The sequence below is a fragment of the Ziziphus jujuba genome, chromosome 7, assembly GCF_031755915.1.
Source record: "Ziziphus jujuba cultivar Dongzao chromosome 7, ASM3175591v1".
In the NCBI taxonomy this organism is placed as follows: Eukaryota; Viridiplantae; Streptophyta; class Magnoliopsida; order Rosales; family Rhamnaceae; genus Ziziphus; species Ziziphus jujuba.
In genome coordinates this window covers 17,114,251-17,121,361 of record NC_083385.1, presented here as the reverse complement: position 1 = coordinate 17,121,361, position 7,111 = coordinate 17,114,251, and the positions used below count along the sequence as shown (strand labels likewise).

Here is a 7,111-nt window from a genome sequence, read left to right as displayed (position 1 = left end):
ACAAATTGTATGGTTTTAGTTTAGTTGGAATTTTCATTTTTGATTTTATAGCTTTCAAATACATATACATATCTGCTAAATTTGTACCATCCCTGATTTTATTTGAAGATTATGTTATGTCCATGGGATTGATGCACATCAAGTATAATAGAATTTGCTTTTTACTTTTTTGGGTATTGAGATCCTTATCTTACTTTTTTCTTTTGATTTAATGTTGTTCGATATCTTTAATTGGTTTCAGGCTACTCAAATTTGTAAGAATTGTTACGTGAATAGTGGGGAATATTTCCGTGACATAGGAAAATTTTACAATGATGATGTAATCGTACTATCTCAAATTGAATTGTTGAGATGATTATAAATAAATTTGTTACTGAAATTTTGTTTCTTTGGTGGTGTTGATCTATCAACTAGAGGTTATATAAATTGAGACGACTTCAACTTTGTTTCTAATCCATGCATACGTGCATTACGTTGGCTCCAAAGTTCCCAGCATACATATGAAAATCTCTCCAATTGAAAATTTTGATAGATGACTTTTAGTTCAATAAAACGAATCTGCAAAAGAACCAAGTTCAAAACTGTTTAAGTGATTGTAAAATTCTATCTTATTCCATATACCACTTACCATTGGACGTAATATAAACCATAAAGCATATGCAATATATATATATATATATATATCTTCAATTGCGTCTCTATGAACACTACAATTATTACCTTGAGAATTTTCCTTTTAAACAAAAAATATGTACATAAAATGAAATAATATTATGACAAGCTCTCCAAAAAAGCAGCCATGTTCCAGCACCTTTCTCCCCCATAGTAAACTATGCCAAAGGTACTGTTTTCACTTTTTTCATACATACGTGATATCTGTAGCATTAGTTTTTATTTTTTATTTTATTTTTCTTGAGCAAAGAAGAAAGAGGGAATCTGTTCTTGAAGGGAAAATTTTAAGTAAGGGCGTACTCCTCTTGCGCTAGGACAGATAGATGGGAACTAGATTTGACAGTTATAAACCACTACAACATATTTAAGCTTTTATAGCATTTGATTATAGCATTTTAGAAAAATGCTATTCTAATATAAAATAATAGCATTTTTACTTCACTTTATACAGTTTAAAATTAATCTAACATAATATTATTTTTTAATAGCATTTATTAAGTATATAATAACATTATTAAAGGAAAAAAAAAAATTTCCTTTTACGCATCCTTTCTTATTTGCGCACCACACATTTATTTTCTTTCGTGCAATTTTTTTTAAGCATGTTTTTCAATTAAATTTCCTTTATTCACAATGATAAAGGTGCTTTTCTTTTAATCCTTTTTACAAACATAATACTTTTAAAATAAAATAAAATAAAATAAGGTTTCACAAAAAAAAGAAAAACGTACGTCTCTCTACCCTTTGCCCTATCTCTCTAGACTTCTATGTTCTACAAATACTTTCATGATAGACTGTCATTGCTGAAAGTAAGGATCATTGGAACTGAGTGGCCATTAGAATTGGCAATCAGAAACTTCAATGAAGCTACTCACACAAGAACGTTGGCCAACCAAGGAAGGAATCTTTGAAGTTGCTTTCAAACGACTAACGAGGTAGCTTATGCTTTTTTTTTTTTTTTTTTCCCCCTCACTATCTGGTTTATAGTCGAATCTGGAAAATATGAACTCAGTCCTTTTGATGAGAGATATGAACAAGAGGCTTCGAAAAAACTAGTCTTTTTCTGAAATATATGAAGCCCCTTTTTTTTTTTTTTTGTTTCAATTGCTATCTCGATAGAATTTGGTTAGAATCCTCTGCCTTGCCACCGCTTCCTCAAAGACCAAGTATTACCAATTCCTATAGAGAAAGCAGGCGTAGTTGGTCTGTGTTTTTTCCCTTGGTCAGTCTCTCTTCTTTGTTCCATTCAATTAAGTTCAGTCTATCTGGACTCTGATGTCATCTGGCAGGTTCACTAGTATCTTCTAACCGGTCACGGCATCTTGTTTGTTTGTTGATTTTTATTGAGGAGTTTGATGGTTACTTCATTCCTTCGTCAAAATCTGGCTTTTCTTCATCGTACTATGATTGCTAGAATGCATTCCAAGCTCCTTAATAAAATTCCGCACACTCTCGTACAAAACAGAGGTTTAGTGGGGATTAGTGCAATTTTATGCTCTTCTACTAACTTTTCCTTTTCAGTTTTTTTCCTTCTACTACATTTTATTTTATTTTATTCTTTTGTGGTAATTGATGCTAAGTTAACCTACCCTATATTCAAGGAATAATGACATATAGATAATGGATTGGTAGGACTTCAAAGAATCTACGTTAGACTATAGAATTCCCATTCTTACTTTTGTGTTGTACAATAATATATATAAATATACCAGCATCTAGTTGTGCGTAATAATATATATAAATATATCAGCATCAAGCTGCGCTTTCTCATTTTGGTAGAGTTGCATTGCTCTCAATTGGGTTTGAAGAGATTTGGCCGTTATTTTTCATATTTGTGGGCAAATAAGAGGTTGGTTCTTTCTTTTTGATATTGTGCTCTTTTTTAATAAATTCTTGGCAATCAGTAATTTCATTGAAGCTACTCACATTCTCGTACAAAACAAGCTTAGTGGGGATTAGTGCAATTGTATGCTCTTCTACTTCCTTTTTCCTTTTAAGTTTTTTTAAGTTTTTTTCTTTCTACTACTTTTCTTTTTTATTCTTTTGTGGTAACTGATGCTAAGTTAACCTGCCCTATACATTCTATACTTTCTTGGTTTCAATCTCTATCTCTTTATGTATAACTACAAGCCTCTGTCCATGTCGCATCTCTACTTGTTTCTTAATATTGTGCTAGCTGCAAGATCTTTGTACTATTTTCTTTGGTGAATGACTCATGATTGACCAGATATTGTTTCAATTATTGCTTCATATGTATCCCAATGACACATGCATACCATAATAAAGCAAATTAAATTCATGTGGCTGATAGCTAGTCTCCTTACATTATTGATTATGTTGACACAATATTGGGACGATCCAATCGAGATTAAATTTATTAAAATGTATTGGTCATTGGAAGATTTAGTTAGAATTTTTTATGGGTTTGAATCAAGGAAAGGAAAAGGGAGGTAAACTAATAAAGGTTGTGGGTCATTTGCTCACGATTGATGGAGGGATATAGTGGGACTACAAAGAGGGTTGGATATTGGGAGGGGACTGGTTTTTTAACATACTTGTAATATATAAGAAATAAAGATTCTTTATGTGTTTAATCCTGACATTCTAATGGGTAATAATTCACATTTGTGAAGAAAATCTGTTTAAATGGCACACACAATCCTTTAGTCAGGGCACACTGGTATTAGTAAGTAACTTGCCTCCTTCGAGAAGCTTGCAGAATACTATTTCTAAAGAATATTTTCAAAAACAGCATAATGAACCTTTCAATTAATTTTTTGAGTGGTGTTTTTGTTATCGGGTCCAATTAAAATATACTTCTAACATCATATATATATGTATTGAAAACCAATTCATACCTAACTTTTTCTTAACAAATGTTTTCTTTTAATGTATCCACTTTATTTGTCAATGTTACGGCTTGTAGCTTTCCCAAAAAAAAAAAAAAAAAAAAAAAAAATTGATATTGGAGCTAGGAGGATTGAATGGCACACACAATCCTTTAGTTAAGGCACACACAATCATTTAGTCAAGGCACAATGGCATTAGTATTTGTTGCAAATTTGTGGGTTGTATGATGGTCAAGATGTGGTCTTATAAAGTTTATATGTGCATTCATTTTAGTTTTTCAGATTTTATAAAAATAAGGATAGATTCAATGGTGGGTTAACATCCTAGTCTTTGTTAGTGAAACTTTAAATATTTGAGGAGCACCAGGACTGCTAGTTCATTATTTGCAATGTATTTGGTTTCTGTATGTTTTCATGCTTCATGATGTACTTTTCCCTCTTCTGATGGGAATTTTAAATTGTGAAGTTGTGAACACAGTCAACTTTAAATAATGATGATAGTTATTGCTATTGTAGCCTCAACATTGTCAAGAAAAATTGCCAACTCAAAATGGTTGGGCTGACAAGATTATCTTTTTGTCATACACTTGACTTGCTTTTAGGCTTGCTAGTTAACAAGCTTCAATATTTGTTGATCAGCTCTAATAATAATTTGGAAGTAATTTTATCTTTGATAGGTTAGTAATTAATGAGGAAAAAAATTATAATGTGGGAAGAAACGGGCAAGGTTTCATCCATTAGAGAGACATACAACTTGTGCCACTAGTAGCACAAATTAATATGTTGTTTCAATTTTTGCATACTAGTCATTGCTGGTGCTTTCAACCCAGAAAGGGGTACCATTGATCTCTTATGAGATATATTGATAAAAAAATTAAGGTTTAACCATGGTAGGCTGGGCATTTTGCAAATGAACTTTTTTTTTTTTTTTTTCTGGGAGGTCAATGAGTATTTATTTTTATTGACATTATGTTATACTAATATTTATAGTTGTTTGTACTTGGAGAATAAAAAATATTATGGATCAAAAGTGCGCGAGCATTCAGAGTAAAACTTAATCCAAGAAATCTTTTTATGATTGATATTTTTTCCTGCTCTGAATCATATTTCAATCTTTAGATTGCTTGCGTCGATTGGACCTGCAAAATTTATTTCGATGCAACTTTTAGTAGATCAAGTGCTAGCACATCTTCGAGTGGAAAATATAGAAGATATTGTTGAGTTGTAGATGAACTGTAAATAGATTAGGAGATCAGTTGAAATCCCTTTAATTGAGGGATTCAGTTAGATAGATTGCATATATTAGGATTGAGTTAGTTTCCTGTTTTGAGTTAGTTTTCTATTTTTTCTCTTGTAATCTGTTATATAATATGGTGTATTGTCAATATGGAGAAGTATCCATTTTTCTCATTAATAATAATTCCTATTGTACTTCATGCTATCAGAGCCTTAGAATTTTTCCTAGGTTCCTTCTCTTTTTTTTCTAGCCTTCATCGTTGGGTTCCTTCTTTTACGTATTCCAACTTTCATTGCTGGCATTTCCCTTACTTTCCATGGATTTCTTTCCTTTACGATGGCAACTTTCATTTTTAGCAAACCTAACTCATCTGAAGAATCCAACTCGGTCCAGAAAATTGGAGAACTACAGAGGATCCAATGGAACCAACAATTAGGATCCAATCTTCGAAGCATGGGACGAGGAAGATTCTATGATTATGTCCTGGTTGTGGGACTCCATGGAACCAACAATTATTGACACTTGGATGTTTTTGACCACTGCAAAGGAAATTTGGGACTGCATTCATCGCACCTACTCAAAAGCTCGTAATGCCGCCTAAGTATATTAGATCAAAGTCAAAGCTAGATCCACTTAACAAGGAGACAAATCTATCACAGAATATGCAAATCTTTTGCAAAATCTGTGGTAAGAACTAGATTATTACCAAGTGATTAAGATGAAGCATCCTGAAGATGCTGTGATCTTAAATAACTTTATTGAAAAAGATCGTGTGTATGATTTTTTGGCTGGATTGAGCCTAAATTGGATCAGGTCAGGATTCAAATCATTGGCAAGAAATGTACACCATCTTTAGAAGAGAAAATTTCATTAATCCGAGCAGAAGAAAGTCGAAGAATTGCTATGCTCGAACCACAAACCATGGACGGGTCAACCCTAGCTGCAAAAACATATCAACAAGAGAAAGAAAAAAGTGATCTGCCTAAACACCAGGGTAGAGAGAACAAGGATAATCTCTGATTTAACAACTGCAAGAAACCGAGGTACACCAAGGAGATATGTTGGAATCTAAATGGTAAGTCAACAAGCCGAGAGTGGGGAAAAATGGTGGGGGTAGTAAAGATCTCAGGCACACATGACAGAACAGTCCAAAATTGAGGAAAATTCAGCAATAGGAGGGCTTAACAGTGAAGAAATTGACAAGCTGAGAGGCTTGCTGGGATCTCTTGACAAACCTTCTGGAGTGTTTTCATTGGCTCTCTCAGGTAAACCTTCACTTCTTTTTTGCATGAGTGCCTAAGACAAATTTTACAATAATTCATGGATAATAAACTTCGATGCCACAGACCGTATGACCCTCACATCTCAGTTTTTTCACACCTATAACCTAAGCCCAAGTAACAAGAAAATTGTAATGGCCAATGGCTTTTTAACTATTGTTGCAGGATTCGGAGACATACGCATAACACCTACCCTTATCCTTAAAAATGTCCTTTATGTACCAAAATTGTTAGCCAGCCTTGTTTCCATTCAAAAACATACTCATGACCTTCAATGTTATGCTATTTTTTTCTCATTCTTATATTGTTTTTCAGGATTAGGGCTCAGGGAGGAGGATTGGACTTGCTAAGGAAAGAAATGGCCTTTACTACCTTGATTCATCTCAGAAGATTAGGACGCCTTTATCTTTGTCTTTTCTCAACTCTTCAAATAAAGATACCATCTGGTTGTATCACCGACACCTTGGTCATCCATCTTTTAGGGTTTTAAAAGTCATGTTTCCTCATTTGTTCCAAGGATAAGATATTTTTGAGTTTCATTGTGATATTTGCGAATTGGCAAAGCATAACCATGTATCTTTTCCTATTAGTAATAAAAGAAGTTCTTATAATTCCATTTTATTCATAGTGACATATGGGGTCCTTCCACCATACCTAGTGTTTCTAGGGCTCATTGGTTTCTATCTTTAATTGATGATTACACTCGGGTTATATGGCTCTTTTTCTTTAAACAAAAATCTGATGTTAGCATTGTTATATCTAATTTCCATTCAATAATTAAAACCCAATTTGGGGTCAAAATGAAAAGCTTTCGAACAAACAATGCTAGAGATTACTTCAACCAAATTTTGTCCTCCTACTTTCAATCACAGGATATTATCCATGATTCATCATGTGTTAACATACCCCAACAAAATGGGGTAGCTGAAAGGAAAACTAGGCATTTACTCAATACCACTCGAGTTCTTCTTTTCCAAGGCAATGTTCCTAAGTCCTATTGCGGGGAAACTGTCCTTATTGCCACACACATGATAAATATACTTTCTTTACATGTATTAGACAACAAGAGTCCC

The 7,111-nt window shown here is 33.1% G+C and overlaps 1 long non-coding RNA gene across 1 annotated transcript; it reads left to right on the top strand.

The window, feature by feature from the left end:
• The first annotated feature begins 1,363 nt into the window (after positions 1–1,363).
• On the top strand, positions 1,364–6,652 carry LOC132804429 (uncharacterized). Its single transcript, XR_009639569.1, has 2 exons — positions 1,364–6,023; positions 6,354–6,652. It is a non-coding gene; the product is annotated as an uncharacterized LOC132804429 (long non-coding RNA).
• The last annotated feature ends 459 nt before the right edge of the window (positions 6,653–7,111 follow it).